General features: G+C 37.0%; 1 long non-coding RNA gene across 2 annotated transcripts in view; it reads right to left on the reverse strand.

The window, feature by feature from the left end:
* LOC144320512 (uncharacterized) overlaps positions 1-20,134 on the reverse strand; it is a 143,941-nt gene that overhangs the window by 53,151 nt on the left and 70,656 nt on the right. For both annotated transcript variants that reach the window (XR_013386148.1, XR_013386147.1), the window contains exon 3: positions 5,098-5,218. This is a non-coding gene — a long non-coding RNA (uncharacterized LOC144320512). The remainder of the gene's footprint in view (positions 1-5,097; positions 5,219-20,134) is intronic.

Raw genomic sequence — 20,134 nt, forward strand, 5'->3', positions numbered from 1 at the left:
CAATGGAACAGAACATAGAACCCAGAAATGGGCCCTCAACTCTATGGTCAAGTAATATTCAACAAAGCAGGAAAGACTCTCCACTGGAAAAAAGACAGTCTCTTCAATAAATGGTGCTGGGAAAATTGGACATCCACATGCAGAAGAATGAAACTAGACCACTCTCTTTCACTATACACAAAGATAAACTCAAAATGGATGAAAGATCTAAATGTAAGACAAGAATCCATCAAAATCCAGAGGAGAACACAGGAACTTGGCTATAGCAATTTCTTGCAAGATATATCTATGAAGGCAAGGGAAACAAAAGCAAAAATGAACTTTTGGAACTTCAAGATAAAAAGCTTCTGCACAGCAAAAGAAACAGTCAACAAAACTAAAAGACAACGTACAGAATGGGAGAAGATATTTGCAAATGACCTATCAGATAAAGGGCTAGTATCCAGGATTTATAATGAACTTATTAAACTCAACTGCAAAGAAACAAACAATTCAGTCATGAAATGGGCAAAAGACATGAACAGAAATTTCACCAAGGAAGACATAGACATGGCCAACATGCACATGAGAAAATGCTCCACATCACTGGCCATCAGAGAAAGACAAATCAAGACCACAATGAGATACCACCTCACAGCAGTGAGAATTTTGAAAATGAACAAGACAGGAAACAACCAATGTTGGAGAGGATGTGGAGAAAGGGGAACCCTCTTGCACTGTTGGCGGGAATGTGAACTGGTGCAGCCACTCTGGAAAGCTGTGTGGAGGTTCCTCAAAGAGTTAAAAATAGAACTACCATTCGACCCAGCAATTGCACTACTGGGGATTTACCCCAAAGATACAGATGCAGTGAAAAGCCAAGACACCTGCACCTCAATGTTTATAAGGAGCAATGTCCACAATAGCCAAACTGTGGATGGAGCCTCGATGTCCATCGAAAGATGAATGGATAAAGAAGATGTGGTCTATGTATACAATGGAATATTACTCAGCCATCAAAACGAGGAATACCCACCGTTTGCTTCGACGTGGATGGAACTGGAGGGTATTATGCTGAGTGAAGTAAGTCAATCGGAAAATGACAAACATTACATGGTTTCTTTCATTTGGGGAATATAAAAAATATTGAAAGGGAATAAAGGGGAAAGGAGAGAAAATGAGTGGGAAATATTAGAGAGGGAGACATAACATGAGAGACTCCTAACTCTGGGAAACGAACAAGGGTAGTGGAAGCAGAGGAAGCGGAGGGGCGGGGGATGGGGTGACTGGGTGATGGGCATTGAGGGGGGCACATGACAGGATGAGCACTGGATGTTATACTATATGTTGGCAAATCGAACTCCAATAAAAAAAATACCAAAAAAAGAAGAAAAAAATGACGAATATCCACCATTTGCTTCGATGTGGATGGAACTGGAGGTATTATGCTGAGTGAAGTAAGTCAATTGGAAAAGGACAATCATCATATGGTTTCACTCATACGGGGAATATAAAAAATAGTGTAAGGGATCATAGAGAAAGAGAGAAAATGAGTGGGAAAAATCATAAAGGGTGACAAAACATGAGAGACAACCTTGTGTCCCCCAACTCTGGGAAACGAACAAGGGGTAGTGGAATGGGAGGTGGGTCAGGGGATGGGGTGACTGGGTGATGGGCACTGAGAGGGGAACTTGATGGGATGAGCCACTGGGTGTTGTACTATATTTGGCAAATCGAACTCCAGTAAAAAAATATACAAAAAAAAAAAAAAGATTTTTAAAAAAGGATACTAGATTCAGTGAAAAAAAATTTAAATTAAATATCTTATAGGTTTTCCTTAGAAATATTGAATCATCACTGCCAATAACTTCCCAATGTATTTTCTGGGTTACTATGATTTTTAGTTAAAAACTAAATTCTAAAATAAATTTTAAATTACAGTAAAGCAATTCTAAATGAATTAATAACAAACATCGATAAGTAAGTTCATTATTTGCAATATTCCTCCATCTTAGTTATCAAACAGATAAGCTAGAAATATTTTAAACTGCTTATGTTTGCAAAATATAAATGTTTTATTATGTAATCTTATTAATTAATTGTTGCTTATGTGTTAATTATGTTATATTTATGGTTTATGTTATGTGTTAAATTATCATGTAATCTTAAAATATTAAATTGTAATTATTAAATAAGGTACATCAAATTCTTGTATTATCTAAATAATTAGTATATAATCACTAGAATCTTTATATACTACAACAAACCATTCTGAATTACTGTGAACTACAATTTAAATTTGTATTGCTATTTAAAACTTTTTCTAAGCAGGGTCTTCTTTTTTTTTTTTTTCTTGCCTTTTCTTTTAAACCCAGTATAGTTTTCTTTTTTTAACCCAGAATAGTTAACATACAATGTTGTGTTAGTTTCAGGTATAAAATATAGCAATTTGACAATTCTATACATTACTCAGCATTATGTCTTTCAACAGACATAATCATGTGGATGCTCTACTTGTTCTTTGCTATAGAACTTACCATGTATCCCTAACTTTATATTTATCAACTACAGTATATTATAAAGAATATTTTATTTACATGCTTTCTGAAAAATTGAAATGCAATTTTCTATAGGTAATTTTCCTGACACTGTTCCTTAAATAATGTGACGGGTCAATTGGTCAATTTCCTTTCTGTGAAAAAGATAACAGAAATTTTATCTTTCAAGTATATTTTACATTGTCAAAGATTGCTGATTGCCTACTCAATATCCATTCTCCTCTTCTTCCCCATTAAGTGGAATTACAATTTTGTTGGCGGCATCCATGTGCTGCTCAAGGGAAAAAGCATCTATATTTCCCAACCTCCCTTGCAAAGTGGGTGGCCATGGGACATAGAAGAGGCCACGGCCATGGAAGTAGAAGCTGTTGTTGGGGCTTCTGGAGAAGCTCCAGAAAAAGGAAATCTTACTCTGCTGACATAGTTATTTTTGTCCTTTATTTTTCCTCCTCCCCCTTAGACCTTTAGAAAAGAGCCAAAAGAATTACAGACATCTCAGCCTTGGTATTCAGAGTCACCAAGCCAACTCAAGCAACCAGACTTCTCCTTACATAAGAAAAAACAAGGCTTTATCTAATTTAAGTCACTGTTATATGAGTTTTCTGTTTCATGCAGCAAACTAAACTCCTGAGAAATCTGTACTAACTGTACACAGCAGTGTCAGTTACTAAAATCACCCTGCAAACGGATCTACACAAAAGAACATTACTTTTCACATGTGGTTTTGTTAAATTTAAAATTTTAGCACCTTAATAAAAGTCATTAGACAAATCTAACTTTGTTTATATATAAAAGCCTCTTGAGAGAGTAGGTCCCAAAAAGAGCACAACATGTAATAAGGAGACAAGACAATGAAAGGAAGGTCTTTATCTTTGAGGTCTTTATCCTCAAAGACATAGTCCTCCACAGTAGAGTACTGACAAAGAATTAGGCAGAGTCCAACAGAGCTGTTTCTGAAAATAATGGTTATGTTTAAAAAAAAAAAAAAAACTAAGGAAGGAAAAGACTATGAACAGCAGAGCCTTTGAAATGTATAGAATGTTACAAAAATAATGATTTGTTCTATGTATCTGTTCTTTACATTGTGGCCTCATTATTTTGTTTGAAATTCCTGGTACATCAGACATATTCATAAATACCCCATCATATATCAAAGATTTTGGATTCATTTTCTCATTCACTGAAAAAATGTTTTAAATGTCTACTTTATGCCAGACACTATTCTAGGCTCTGGTAATACGACTGTAAAGAATAGAGCTAAAGCTTCGGTTGATAAGGAGCTTATAGTCTGAAGGGGAGAGATACAGATATAAATAAGTTAGACAATGTTAAGTGCCGAAGGGGGAAAAAAAGACAGAAGGGGTATGAGATGTCAGGAGTACATCTGATTTTTTTTTTTAAGATTTCATGTATCTATTTATTTAGAGAGAGACCATGAATGGGCAAAGGGAGAGGGAGACAGAATCCCAAGCATACTCCCTGCTGAGTGTGGAGCCCTGTGAGGAGTTCCATGCAGGGCTCAATCTTATGGCCCTGAGATTGTGATCTGTGCCAAAATCAAGAATCTGAGGCTCAACCAACTGAGCCACCCAAGGCACCCCAGAAGACTCCATGAGAAGACGACATTTAGTAAAGATATAAAGGGCATGGAGAAACAACTTACAGAGATATCTAAGGAAATAACATTCCGGGCCAGTGGAGGAGGGAAGAATGAGCAACAGCAGAAGTTGGGAGGCTGGAGTGCTTACTACAGAGTACCGTTAGAGGCCTGTGGGGCTTAGAGGTGCGTGAGCATAAATTTTAGAGTAATATGATTGTGTCACATCTCAGGCCCAACATCTATTTATTTAACATTCATCTATAACATAAAAAAACTTACCTTTAACCCTTCTAGTTTCCAGTGATATTTGGAAGGTTTTTCATAGGGAACATTTTATAAAATGAAAACAACAGTAGAATTCTTGATATACCATGAGAAAATTTATGTTTAAATACCTGGTCATAAAGAACTATATATTTTCATATCATTACCAATGTTTAAAAAGTGATGACATTCAAATATTTCTTATACTTTTTAATCTCAGGTTTTCAAAAATGTGCTGCACACATTAAGTACTAGATTCGGCCTTTAGAAGATTTTTATCCTGTAATACAAGTAATTTTCTGAAAGAGTATTTTCTCTGTGTGGAGAAAATTAAGCGCCTGTCTCAATTTAGGAGTATGTCTAAAAGAGTATCCCTTAAAAGGGTTACATTCTTAGGGTCAGAAATAGTAGATTGAGGTTTGTAATGTGTATCAAAATGGAAATTTTATTTTGATAGACTTTATATCATTCCAATTGCCCCACTGAAATGTAGATATAAGAATACTAAAATCTGTTGCATTAAAATTTTAAACTCATTGCTCTAAAGAATGTATCTGGACTGCCTGTGTGCTTGGGGTGAGTCATTTATCCTCTTATTCTCCCACAGAGAATCTGATTGCATTCAAACTACCAGCTGGAGAATTCAGCTACCTTTGGAAAACTTGATATCAATGTATCTGCGAAGAGGTCTCTTACCATGTGCAGAAGCTTTAATGTAGCCTAAGGTGGCCATCATCACCTCTTCACAGCTAAGGAAGCCAGAAGAGACATCCTGCCATCTTCCTCAGGTATTTCTAGCATTTGTGAATTTACCACTCTAGAAGATGAGAGAATCAATTTTAGCATGTTCATGCTTATTTTCAAAAACTTTTGTGTTACTTTGATTCATCTCTCTCCCTCAATACTCATATCAATGAACACATATCCAATTATATTTTTAGACCTTTAATTATTATTAAAACCATTTAATTTAATCTCCTCAAGTTATAGGATTCTAAATAAATAAGTAATGATAACTGTCTGTTTTATAGATCTTTGTCTTTTAAAAAAAAAACTTTATTTATTCATGAGAGACACAGAGAGAGAGGCAGAGACACAGGCAGAGGGAGATGCAGGCTCCCTGCAAAGAGCCTGATGCGGGACTCAATCCTGGGACTCCAGGATCACTCCCTGAGCTGAAGGCAGAGGCTCAACCATTGAGCCACCCAGGCATCCCTAGATCTTTGTCTTAAAAAATAATCATAGCCTACTCCTGTATAGTATTTGTAAAGGCAGGCTATATTCTGAGTACTCTAAACTATTTATTCATTTGATTCTCCAGCCAAATATAGGAAGTGCCATCATCATCTTATAGGCAAGGAATCTAAGCAACATGGAACTAAGTCACCTGCCCAGCATCACATAACTGGTTAAGTATTAGTGCCAGGATATGGACCTGGTAGTGTGGGCTCCAGATATTTGAGCTTTGGCCCTGATGTCACGCTGCTTAACCTGAGTTCTCAGTGCTGTTTTCTTCAAGTGAATTATGGCTACTAAAACAATCTGTAATTCTATGGATATGTAATTATTCATAAAGTAAGGCATTGCTAGTGAGAAGTAGCCATGGTAGTTACCTGATGATAAGAAATGTAAGCACATATCCATGGAAACATATCTAACACTTGTAAGTTTTAACACTGGTAAGTTTTACCAACTTGTAAACTGCAGTAAAACAAGCCAAGTGTATAGTAAGAAATTCTGTATGAGTTTGGAAGAAAAACTCCTAAACCAAGGTTATTTGTAAATAGTTCAAATGAGAATGGGATTTGAGATATTACTGAAAAGAGAGGAATTGGATTTTCAGAAAGAGGCTTATAAGTGAGGGGCAACTTGAGCAAAGAGCATGAAGGAGCAAAGCAGAGGACTATTAATGGAACAGCAAATATACCAACTGCTAGAGAAGTGGATTCATCAGCACCCACTGATGCTCTAAGGATGTGTTCATTGATGTATGTAATGTTCCTTGAATATCTTGGGGAAAAACAAGTATTTAAATTAAGCCTATTACTTTTGCTTATGGATTTTTCTTTCACGCAATCCTAATACTCAAAAGTCAGAGAAATTGGGGCAACTGGGTGGCTCAGTCAGTTAAGTGTCTGTCTTCAGCTCAGATCATGATCCCAGGGTCCTGGGATTGAGCCTGTGCCAGGCTCCCTGCTCAGTGGAGAGCCTGCTTCTCCTCTCCGTGTGTCCCTCCCCTGTGCTTGTGCTCTCTCGCTCTCTCTCTCTCTCTCTCTCTCACTTACTTCCAAATAAATCAATAAAATCTTTTTTTAAAAAATTAGAGAAAATGCTGGTTTACTTGAAAACTGGAACCCTTGGTTTCTAGATCATTCAGTTACAGAATCAGAATTGGAGTCAAAACTTTGATCTAATTCAGGCCTAGCACTTTCTTTAGAGTTATATAAACTCTTTAAACCTCAGTTTCCTTCTTTGTAGTATGAAAAAATACTACTTCTCTCATTTGGTATGCTGGGAGAATTAAAATGAGATAATGCTCATCATTCACTGAGTATTGGTATTAGAGCTTGGCCATGATAGGCTCTCAGTGAACATGTTTCTCCCACTCACCCATCTCATTTACTCATACATATACACATATTTAAGGAGTTTCTTAGGATATCCAGTACACCCTTCTTGATTTAGAAATGAGAAAAAACTAGTAATGTGAAATTATATATCCCAAAACAACCTAAAGATAGGAGACTAATTCTGTCTCTTTGTTTGATCTTAACTTTTAGCTTGCTGGAGCAGAGATTTGCATTGTCCTTCCATTGATGGTGAGTATATTTGAACCCAGCACTAGAGAAGGTATCCCTGCTCTAAGGGTGAGTTCACTTAGAAGTATCCTGCCGATTCCACCTTAGCTAGAGCTGACCACTGACTTCCTAACTCCCTGGGCCTTGACTTTAGAGAATAGAAAAAATAAAATGCATTGCAGATTATATCCTTAATATATGTTTTCCTATGCTACTTTCTTTCTAGAAAGCTGACGATATATTTAATAAAAATATATTATTTTACTTAGGTCCTGAGATCAAGCCCATTGTCTGGCTGTGCTTTGGGAGCAGTCTGCTAGAGATTCTCTCTCTGTCTCCCTCTCCTTCTTCCCTTCCCCCATCTCACATGCACATTCTCTCTCTCTTTCTCCCTCTCTCTCTAAAATAAATAAATAAACAAATAAATAAAATATTTTTAAAAATTATTTTACTTAATGCTAAAGTAAAAAGATTTCTTGGATGCCTGGGTAGCTCAGGTGTTGAGCATCTGTCTTTGGCTCAGGTCGTGATCCTGCGGTTCCGATACCAAGTCCCACATCAGGCTCCTTGCAGGGAGCCTGCTTCTCCCTCTGCCTGTGTCTCTGCTTCTCTGTGTGTATGTGTCTCTCATGAATAAATAAATAAAATCTTTTTTAAAAAATTAAAAATAAAGTTAAAAGATTTCTGAGAACCATTTATTATATCTATGTTGTTGATTAAGCAAAAGACAGAACCAATTAAACTCAGTAACCAAGTATATTCAACTTTCCTTTCCTGTTAATTTCTTGATTCCTGGTCAAGTCCTTCTCCTTCATGCTCATTCTCTATTTTGTGCCCCAATCTAGCCTTGTTTCTTTCCCATCCATGCAAGTTCCAATTCTTTTTTGGTTCACCTCATCCCTAGGCTAACAAATCCTACCTACCCAGATTTGATAGCAATTACTATCATATTCAGATCAGCCTGCAATGTGATCAACCCTCTATCTGCCAAGCTATAATGTGTCCTTATTTAAGTCATTCTGTTACCTAGCCTACTTCTTTGAGGACAACTGAAATTTTGCTTGTGGTTCTTCATCCACTTTAATAACAATAGCCACATTTTTTCAAATGGCTAGCTAGCATTTATGGATCATATCCTAGGTTAGCATTTCTCTAAATTTTTTGTATACGTCATTGCATTTAACTCTTACAACAACTTTAGGATGAGAGTATTATCATGCCATCTTTACATATTAGGAAATTGAGAAGTATGGTTGTTAAATAACCTGTCAGATCCCACAGCTAAGAAGTAGCATATCCAGGACTATCTGGCTTCCTAGTCCTGTGTGTAGTACAGTTTAGTAAACTACTTCTGCCTGTCCCTAACTAAAGAGCCTAGGTGGACACGGCAAAATTGACACATGCTGAAGGAACCTGGGCCTCCAAAGCATTTTCTCTACTTTTACATTTTCTACAAAAGAAGTTCTGTAGACCTTAACATTCCTATTTTTCTCAAATCCCAGCTTTTCTCAAAGCTTCCTCTTCCCTGTACAGCCCATTAACTATTTAGCTCACATATCAGGGTCCCAGGCACACGCCCATCTACCAGAGAGTATTCTCACTCAGCATGGATATTAGCATAACTAAAACTTATATCCATTCTCACAATGACTCCTATTTCCTGCTCAGGAGTTATATCGATACATCTATGAGAAGAGGGAATTAGCCACAAAATATCACAGGATTGCCAGTCTGTAGCATTTGAATGCACAATTTGTACAGAGGCAACAACCTGTTAGCAATCTAAGTTCATTTAGTTTTATTAGTTGTTGCCTTAAATTTAAAAGTTAGGGATAATTACATTTTGCTAATCCATAAGCCACTTCTGACAGACTAAGCCTAGTACACATCTGAAAATGACACTTGTATAATAACTGCTTGTAAAACAAAACCGGGGATTAAAACTATAAGCTTGCATTTTAATGTTCAAATACATAAAAGGAACCAAAATAATAATGCAGATATCCTTTGTTACATAGAAATTTTTCATGTAGAATTTTGGAGATTACAACCAAGGAGAGGCCTCAATACCCAAAGAGTCAAAAGAAAAATAACAGTAAAATAGACGAGCTTTGCTTTGTTTTGCTCAATATTCATCCATAAGAAAAACGTGCCTATTCTTCATCAAGTTATATGCCTTTTAAAAATAAGTTCAGTTGAAAATGAAATTTAAGGGGTACCTGGGTGGCTCAGTCAGTTAAGCATCGGCCTTTGACTCAGGTCATGATCCCAGAGTCCTGGGATCCAGCCCTGCATCAGGCTCTCTGCTCAGCAGGAAACCTGATTCTCCTTCTTCTGCTGCCTACCGCTTTCCCTGCTTACTCTCTTTCTCCATCAAATAAATGAATAAAATCTTTTTTAAAATGAAGTTTAATACTTATATAATATCAACAGCTACCAGTGTAAAGAGGATGTCAACCAATATGCTTTAAATTTCATCTGGAAAATAATCTAATAAAAATAATGGTTCTTTTCTTTCTCTACAAGTGTGGTGTCATAGCTCATTGTCAATGGGACACTGGATTCAGTCATACTCCTAGCAACAGTAGCACCTATTACACCCTCTTGTAAACATTAGTATGTCAATAGGATCCAAAGACACATTGAGAGAGGAGTCTGTAACTATGATGAGAAAGTTCCTCGGCACAAAGCTGACATGATCAAACAATGACTTTGACTTTGACACAGTCTTTCTATGATCAACTAAATCTGTTGAGTTAAGCTAAAAACAGCACATAGCTCTTTATACTCATTCAGTTTTATTCTGACACAGTATCATATAAGACACATGATCAAAGAACTCAAAATAAAATCTTCCCATTTTGCTTTTGCACATGTAAAACCCAAACCACCACATGCCCACTTTCTCATTCTAACTACCCCTTCCACTTTAGACAAGTGTGCCCAAACCTCCTTATCCATCCATCTCACATTACTGGCCCAACTTAGGCAGAGCTTACAAGATCCACTCAGACCCATTTCTTCCAAGCCCATTAGAAGATTTCTATTTATCAACACAACTCTTCAAAACCTACCATTCCACTTACTATTGAACTTAGAAATTGAATCACATGCATTTGTATTCCACCTAAATCATGATCTCAACAAAATGAGAGGGATTTTTTTTAAGGTATAACAAACAAGGACAAGGAGAGTTAGGGGTGAGGCACATATCGAAAACAGGAACATTACTGAAAGTCTGTATACAAAGGAGTTTTACCCTCCTCAGGCATATTCCCTCACTGCAAGCAGACATATTTCTAATCCTACCCACCCACCACTAACCCACATCCTGCTCACTAGCGGAGACCAGAGGTTAATTCTTCACAGAAAAAAACCTGAGAGAAGTCAGACTCTGGGAGTGAAGGTAAGTGAGGCAAAGTGCTAGAAACAAAAAGTCCACATCCTAAATGCAGGGATCACCTAACCTTTTATTTCAAGCTGTTCCCAGAATGCTCACGGAGAGGCATATGGCCCCTGATAGAAATTGAACTTTTCTCTAACAAAAATTGAACAGATCCAGAGAAAGGACCTATATATGCTGACATTTGAGAGCTATATCCCCTCTCCAACCCAAGCTAAAAATCCAGCTCACTTCCCACAGGTGGCTAAAACCCTGGCTTCACATACAGAAAGCTTCCAATCAGCCTTTCAAGTGCCCTGCTCATATATATCGATGGACATGTAAGAATCATCCAAAGGTTAAGAAAAGTTTCCAACATGAAAGAAGAAAACCAACAGACAGAAAACAGTAGCCTGGAAGAAATACAGAAATAAAGGATACAAAACAGATAATACTCTATAAATAATATCTTGAATGAGGTAAGAAAACACAGCACTTCTTTTTAAAAATATATTTTATTTATTTATTCATGAGAGAACAGAGAGAGGCAGACATAGGTAGAGGGAGAGACAGACAGTTCCCTGAGGGGAACTCAGTGTGGTACTCCATCCCAGAATCTTGGGATCACAATCTGAGCCAAAGGCATATATGCTCAACCACTGAGCCACCCAGGTGCCCCAACAGCACTTTTTTTAAAGATTTATTTATTCATTTTAGAGAGAGAAGGAGAGAGGGAGAGAGCACAAGTGGGGGAGAAGGGCCAGAATGAGAGGTAGAGGAAGAAGAAAGAAAGAATCCTCAAGTGGACTCCCTGCTGAGCACAGAGCCTGAAGCAGGCTCAATCCCAGGACCCTGAGATCACAGCCTGAGCTGAAATCAAGAGTCAGTTGCTTAATGGACTGAACCACCCAAGTACCCCAAGATAGCATTTTTAAAATGGCATTCTTTTTTACAAAAGATAAAATTAGAGAAAAGTAAGGGCCCATAGAAATTAAAATATGATGGTATAAATTTGAATGTTTTAAATAGTTTGAAAGATAATGTTAGGTCAACTAATATTCGATAAAGGAGGAAAGACTATCCATTGGAAGAAAGACAGTCTCTTCAATAAATGGTGCTGGGAAAATTGGACATCCACATGCAGAAGAATGAAACTAGACCACTCTCTTTCACCATACACAAAGATAAACTCAAAATGGATGAAAGATCTAAATGTGAGACAAGATTCCATCAAAATCCTAGAGAAGAACACAGGCAACACCCTTTTTGAACTTGGCTACAGTAACTTCTTGTAAGATACATCCACGAAGGCAAAAGAAACAAAAGCAAAAATGAACTATTGGGACTTCATCAAGATAAGAAGCTTTTGCACAGCAAAGGATACAGCCAACAAAACTAAAAGACAACCTACAGAATGAGAGAAGATATTTGCAAATGACATATCAGATAAAGGGCTAGTTTCCAAGATCTATAAAGAACTTCTTAAACTCAACACCAAAGAAACAAACAATCCAATCATGAAATGGGCAAAAGACATGAACAGAAATCTCACAGAGGAAGACACAGACATGGCCAACACGCACATGAGAAAATGCTCTGCATCACTTGCCATCAGGGAAATACAAATCAAAACCACAATGAGATACCACCTCACACCAGTGAGAATGGGGCAAATTAAGAAGGCAGGAAACCACAAATGTTGGAGAGGATGCGGAGAAAAGGGAACCCTCTTACATTGTTGGTGGGAATGTGAACTGGTGCAGCCACTCTGGAAAACTGTGTGGAGGTTCCTCAAAGAGTTAAAAATAGACCTGCCCTACGACCCAGCAATTGCACTGTTGGGGATTTACCCCAAAGATACAAATGCAATGAAACGCCGGGACACCTGCACCCGAATGTTTCTAGCAGCAATGGCCACGATAGCCAAACTGTGGAAGGAGCCTCGGTATCCAACGAAAGATGAATGGATAAAGAAGATGTGGTTTATGTATACAATGGAATATTACTCAGCTATTAGAAATGACAAATACCCACCATTTGCTTCAACGTGGATGGAACTGGAGGGTATTATGCTGAGTGAAGTAAGTCAGTCTGAGAAGGACAAACATTATATGTTCTCATTCATTTGGGGAATATAAATAATAGTGAAAGGGAATATAAGGGAAGGGAGAAGAAATGTGTGGGAAATATCAGAAAGGGAGACAGAACGTAAAGACTGCTAACTCTGGGAAACGAACTAGGGGTGGTGGAAGGGGAGGAGGGCGGGGGGTGGGAGTGAATGGGTGACGGGCACTGGGGGTTATTCTGTATGTTAGTAAATTGAACACCAATAAAAAATAAATTAAAAAAAAAAGAAAGATAATGTTAAAGAACTCTCCTAGAAAGAACAAAAACATAAAGAATTGGAAAATAAGCAGAAAAAGGTAAAAGAATTAGAGGATTCTTTCAGGATGTTTATTATCTAATAGTAACTCCACAAAAAGCAAAAAGAGAATACAGAAGAAATGAAATAATAAAATAAATAACTCGAGACAAATTCTCAGAACTGAAGGATATATATCAGATTAAAAAGGCAGACTAAGGGCCCAACGTTATGTAGAACACACATTCAACTATCCACCCACACACTACAAGACCCATCACTGTGAAATTCAGAACACTAATGAGAAAGATCACAAAAGAATCCAGAAAGAAAAACATATAAAATGTATGTGTGCATATATGTATATATACAAGCAACAGAAAAGCAAGTCCCTAGAGCAATGCTAGAGTAGAGAATATAAGGAATCAATCAATCTTTTCAATATTCTGAGGAAGATACAGTTTTAATTCACAATGTGATACCAAACAAAACTATTAATCAAATATGAGGATGAAATAAGTATATTTTCAGACATGCAAAAAAAGCATAAAAATTGTTTTTCACATATTCTTTCTTAAGCAGCTACTGAAGATTTATTTTTAGAAAACAACAAAGGAAGACATGGGACTCAGAAACATAGTCCATCATCAGGTTGGCAGCAACAGAAAGTTATTTCCAATCCACAATTCAGAAATTCTAATTTAAAAAGTGAAAAAAAAGCAAAATATAAAATAACTTACTCTAAAAACAGTCTTTTGACAGAGTTGGAGAAATAAAATCAATTTACCAACTTCTAATACCACATTACCTTGACTAAAATTATGTCTTTTCTTGTTTCAGCCCTTCTTTTTTTTTTTTTTAAGATTTTATTTATGTATTCATGAGAGACACAAGAGAGAAAGAAGCAGAGACACAGGCAGAGAGAGGAGAAGCAGGCTCCATGCAAGGAGCCCAATGTGGGACTCGATCCTGGTACTACAGGATCACACCCTGAGCCAAAGGCAGATACTCAACTGCTGAGCCACCCAGGTATCCCTGTTTTAGCCCTTCTTAAAGGCAATAGTACACTGAATTGTAGGGGATTCAAAATGTCTTTTAAAATATGAAAAATCTTGGTATCTGAACCAGAAAATATTGATAGCTTATTGTTTTCTCATGTTATTTGAATCTTTTATTTATCATCATATATTTATATATTTTCTGGCCTCTAAAATTGATGGGTGAGACTAGGGATTATAATTCATTCTTCATTGTAACCCCTAAAGTCCTCTATATACAGTAAGTGCTCAATAAATGTGTAACATACATGATTTTGAAAATATCATAATTAAAGTGTAATTAATTCATGTGAGTTGCTACCTCAAGTGTGAAGATTCTTGATGGTGCTACAGAGAAGCTATCAAAGAACTGCATAATGAAGACCCACCAGGAGTAAACTAATCAAGTGAGACACACCAGCATTTTGAAGAACATGTTAGGAGTAATCGATTGATAAAGACTATTCTTTGAGTAAATACTAGGCAAAGACTATGAGATTTCTGTGATTCTGATTAGGGTCCAAAACCAAAAAATTGACAATCAAGAATGGATGGTATGAGAAATGTAGGAGTATATCCCTGGGATGAACAAAAAGAGAAAGTTAAGGAAAAAAGAAGGGAGGAAAGGTGTTTCTGAGAGAGAAAAGACTTGAAGAGAGCTGAGAAGGAAGGAAAGAAAGGAAATGGAAATCCAAAAGAATTATGCTTAGTGTTCAGAAAAGATTATCATAAGTATCTTCACAGAAATTGGTGTCAGAATTCACTATTTCTTTCATTTATTTTACAGAAATGTATTGTGACTCTAGTGTTAGGTACCATACTAGGAATTAAGGATTTAACAATGAACACTATACCATGAAAACTCTACTCACTACTCACGGAGCTTAAGATTTCTATATAGGGGCACCTGGGTGGCTCAGTGGTTGAGCATCCACCTTTGACTCAGGTCATGATCCCAGGATCCTGGGATTAAGTCCCGCATCAGGCTCCCCACAGGGAGCCTGCTTCTCCCTCTGCCTATGTCTCTGCCTCTTTCCCTGTGTCTCTCATGAATAAATAAACAAAATATTTTTAAAAAATAAGGTTTGTATATAGATATACATTCCTAATAAAATGTATCTTTTTCTCACATTATTGTTTTTATAATTCACAACATATCCTTTTGTGTTCTCATTACAATCCAGAACAAAGAAATCATTCCAGGCCCTAACTGGATTAGTTTTATCTGACCATAATCTGGATTTAGAGGTGGGGAAGAGGGGATGCCAATGGTTTAAGCCAAATGAACAGCATGTTTTCCTGAGATTTCTTTTTTTTTCTGGGTATACTACATATTACAGTTCCTGATTTTTTTTTTTTTTTTATTGCTGCTGTTGATGCTAAAAAGGACATCTGGAAACTAGGGATTAAAAGTTTTCAACTCCACATGAGCTCAAGGTTATAGCCCCAGACCTTATGCAAGTAACTAATCAATTTTGCCAAGATTCTCACTAATAGAATCTGCAAGATCAAGACTGGTGTGTCAAGGGTCTCTTATACAAAGATATATTTTCAAAGCTACGGTCTTTTGGAATTCTGTTTTCCTCTGTAGCCCACTAGGCCACTGGGATATACGGAAGCAGGATTTCAATAAAGACTAAGCTCTTATTTTATATGCAGAATCGGAACCAGAGAAGACCTGAAACTCCGTCATGAGCAAGTGTTCAGGCAAGTTATTTTATGCATCTCTCCTACACACAGACTAGAAACTATAGCTCTAAAATTGATCCCACTGGGACCTGAAGCAAAACATTTTCCAGGATGAATACAGTGCACTAATTGCTCTCCCTCTATACATTTGTTCCCCATCCTTTCCTGGTTGACCCCTTCTCTTCTTACCTCTGCCACTTGGTGATCCCTCAAGAGAGGGAAATTTGTTTCCTTTTTCTCTTATAGAATCAAAAGGAAATACTCATAAGAAACGTATTGTCTGAAATAAGAACTAAGAGGATAAAGGGCACTTTCAAGAAAAGAATTCCTTAAAAGCTATTTCATATTTGACTATGTTTTCATTCACCAACTTGTACAATGGAATTCTTAAGAGATCAGAAAAGGAAGCACCCCAATTCCTTTACAGAAGACTAATAAGGTCACTCATCCTTTTGCCTCTTCTTCTTCTCCCTTGCTTAAGCCACCCTAATAAAGAGGTGAATTCCCCTCTCCTCTTTATATTTTCATTGTGTGTATGTCAAAGCCTCGGATGCACATTTTGTTATTCTGGAGTCCTTGTTGGACAAAGATATTTGAGATGTGAGGGGCATGTTAAGAAACCATTTATCGTTTATATAACAGAGCTTTAAAAAGCCCAGGGTCAACACAGCAGTGTCTATTTCACCAAAAGCCAAAATTTTAAGTCAAGGGAAAAAGAGAAATAGTGTTCTGAGGTTTATTTACTGCATACTGATAATTCAAAGAAAAACAAAAATAGCAGATTCTAAATGCACTATTACTGACTCTTCGATGCAGAAAAAAAGGAATTTTGAATGTACAAAATGAAAAATCTTGAAATTACAATCCTTCAAAATTCTTACTTGACAATGTTTCTAGGTCCTGGCTTTAATTTAGAAACATCTCTGGAGCCAGAATTTCCCTTTTCTAAAATAGTATAAGCATCTTTATCCTGGAAATTTGGTTTCTAAACATCTTGATGAGGATGAGGATGAGAATGATTTCAAGAATTTACTTTCAAAAACTTTTATTTTGGGGAGCCTGGGTGGCTCAGTTTGTTGTTTGCCTTTGGCTTTGGTCATGATCCCAGGGTCCTAGGATGGACCTCATGTTGTCAGGCTCCCTGCTCTGCAGGAGCTTGCTTCTCTCTCTGTTCCTCCCCCTGCTTGTTCTCTCTCTCTCTCTCTCTCTTTCTCTCTCTTTCACCTGAATAAATAAAATATTTTTGGGGGGTGCCTAGGTGGCTCAGTGGTTGAACATATCTGCCTTTGGCTCAGGTCATGATCCTAGGGTGCTGGGATTGAGTCCCACATCGGGCTCCCCACAGGGAGCCTGCTTTTCCCTCTGCCTGTGTCTCTGCCTCTCTTTCTGTGTCTCTTATGAATAAATAAATAAAACCTTTTAAAAACAAAAATTTTTAAAAACTTTTATATTTATAAAAAGACATTAGAATGAGAAAGTATTGGTTGTCAGTAACTTGATTTCTAAGACTGCAGTTTGCCTATACAATTTTGCTCTTCTCAGCTAAGAGACTGAAACAGCAATCTAAGGACTTAAAGAAATTCTCTTAACTTCCATTAATCCTTGCCTTAAAGGAATCTGGTTACTGATTACTTTTGGCAAATTACCAACCCAGGAGGTACCCAATTATAAATGTTTCTGCGAAATTTCTCAAGACTCACATTCAAAAATAGATGGCTAAATAAGGAGTGTGCCACTGTATAGGATTTGGGTGGGAAAGAGTGCATAGATGGCTTAGAGTCTTTGAAAGGGAACTGAGGGTCCAACAGTTAAAAATATACCTGCCCTACGACCCAGCAATTGCACTGTTGGGGATTTACCCCAAAGATACAAATGCAATGAAATGCCGGGACACCTGCACCCCGATGTTTATAGCAGCAATGGCCACGATAGCCAAACTGTGGAAGGAGCCTCGGTGTCCAACGAAAGATGAATGGATAAAGAAGATGTGGTTTATGTATACAATGGAATATTACTCAGCTATTAGAAATGACAAATACCCACCATTTGCTTCGACGTGGATGGAACTGGAGGGTATTATGCTGAGTGAAGTAAGTCAGTCGGAGAAGGACAAACATTATATGTTCTCATTCATTTGGGGAATATAAATAATAGTGAAAGGGAATATAAGGGAAGGGAGAAGAAATGTGTGGGAAATATCAGAAAGGGAGACAGAACGCAAAGACTGGTAACTCTGGGAAACGAACTAGGGGTGGTAGAAGGGGAAGAGGGCGGGGGGTGGGCGTGAATGGGTGACGGGCACTGGGGGTTATTCTGTATGTTAGTAAATTGAACACCAATAAAAAATAAATTAAAAAAAAAAAAAGAAAGGGAACTGAAGTTGCATTTACAGATGATAAAGATAGTTCTGTCAGTCAGTCACTCCCTATCAATCTAACGCATTCAGATCCATCTTCCTTCTCCTACCTATCCATCATCTCTCCTCCCCTGTTCAGATACTTTCTTGCCTCTGAAGATGAAAGATTATCACCTCTCCAGTTCACTTCTTTAACTTCCACCTCTCCATACATTTTAAAGAAAACTCCCCTTCCCCTTTACCCACGTGCAAAGTAGTTATTTTGTTGAATTAACCCAAAAGAAACTTTTGGGGAGGGTTTGTGATCACAGTAGCCATTAGGCTTGGGAATGCACTTAACCTGTGTTGCAACCCTCAGTCAAGTCTAGTGAGGTTAGGGACACAATTCAGTCTCCTCCTCCTCCAACTAGGGGATCTGACAACAGTCACCAGCACCCAAGATCCACGGTATAGCCTGTACTCTTGAGTCAGCCTCTGGGCTTGAACCCTAGGTCTGTTAACTGCTTGCTGTTACAACATAAGCAAATACCCATTGGAAAATAGGAGTGCTGATGATAATTTTAGTACCAATATTCATAGTGTTATTATAAGGTTTAAGTAAGTGAACTCTCATCAAGTGCCAAAATACTTAGAACAGTGTCTGGTGCATAGGCTATGTAAAATGTCTTGTCAAAGAAAATTTAGGCTTGTTAAAATAAATTAGTTTTAAAATTCAGATTATTACTTATGTATCATCTGTATTTGTGATTAAAATATAATCCGTAATTTTTGTTACTTTACTTTTTTAAATTTTACATGCTTGGCATCAGAACCCCTTGGGCCCCATTCTTATACTTTATACAACATAAAATAAAACTCAAAATTGTATTTTTTAGATAAGCATCATGTCCTTTTTTTCCCACCCTAAACACTTCAGTACCTAGCAAAAAGCTGAAACTCGAACGGACTATTAAAAAAATCAACTTTTTCTTAATAACATGTACTTCTTTTCTAAATGACATAGGGAAACCTGTATAGAATAGGTTATTTCACCACAGCTTTTTCATTTGCAGGCTGTGTTTCCAAGCATGAACAAACTAAGTAAAAAAAAAAGATAGAGAGAGAGAAAAAGAAACAATTGCTTCCATTACTAAATCTTATAACCCTATACTAAGAGATGCAGCTAAAGGTGCCATTTTCCATCAAAATAGCTATCTCGAATGCATTTCATTGTTTTGGGTGGTATTTTAATGGAAGAAAATGAAAGCCAAGACTAGTTTGAGCAGTGCTGTAGTATACACTACAGCCATGACTCAGTGTGATTAGATTTAACCAGGTTCAATACTAGCTATACAGTGTGCTGCATCACAAACTTCAGATTTTTCTCTAGAGTAAAATTTTTTGAATCTTGATTTCTAGCCAAAATTTGCATCACCTATTGTAATTTCTAATTAGGGTAGTGTGGGCCAAAACAATGCAATGGCTGAAGTCTCATACATATACAGTACAAGGTCCAGTAACCTTGCCCAGGAAGGAAACACAGAGCAAACACTCAAGGGAAAAAAGAATTATTATGTTATCTATAAACAGAAAAAAAAAAAAAAAACTTTCCTGGGAACAAGGTATTTAAAGTTTTCAACTCAATACGAGTTTAGAGCTAGAGTTCCAAACCTCAGGACAATAATCAATTTAGCTACAGCTGTTACCAACAGCCATTGTAATGTTGAGACCAGAAGGTCAAAGGTCTACTACAAGATTTACCAGTTATTAAGTCATAGTTCTGTCCATCCTCTGCTCATGTTCAAGCTGTGAACAATGAAAGGATGTCTATCTAAAGTCCTGACACTCAGTATGGATGTTTCATAAAATTCAGTATGTTAAAAACACATATTGATTGATACCATTCCAATTTAAAAGAATAATTTGATGGTAAAAGCCTTCACTTCATAAAACTTGAAAGCTATTTTAAAGGCAGGTGAATATGCTTGTGAAGAAATTGCTCAGTAAAATCCCCAAAAGAAAAGTATGAGACCATCTCGGAATTATTTAATTGAGCATTCACTGTCTAATTAGAATTATGTAATTTCAAAAAAAAAGGATTATGTGATTTCAATAATGCTCAACATTCAT

The sequence above is a fragment of the Canis aureus genome, chromosome 9 (genome assembly GCF_053574225.1).
Source record: "Canis aureus isolate CA01 chromosome 9, VMU_Caureus_v.1.0, whole genome shotgun sequence".
Lineage (NCBI taxonomy): Eukaryota > Metazoa > Chordata > Mammalia > Carnivora > Canidae > Canis > Canis aureus.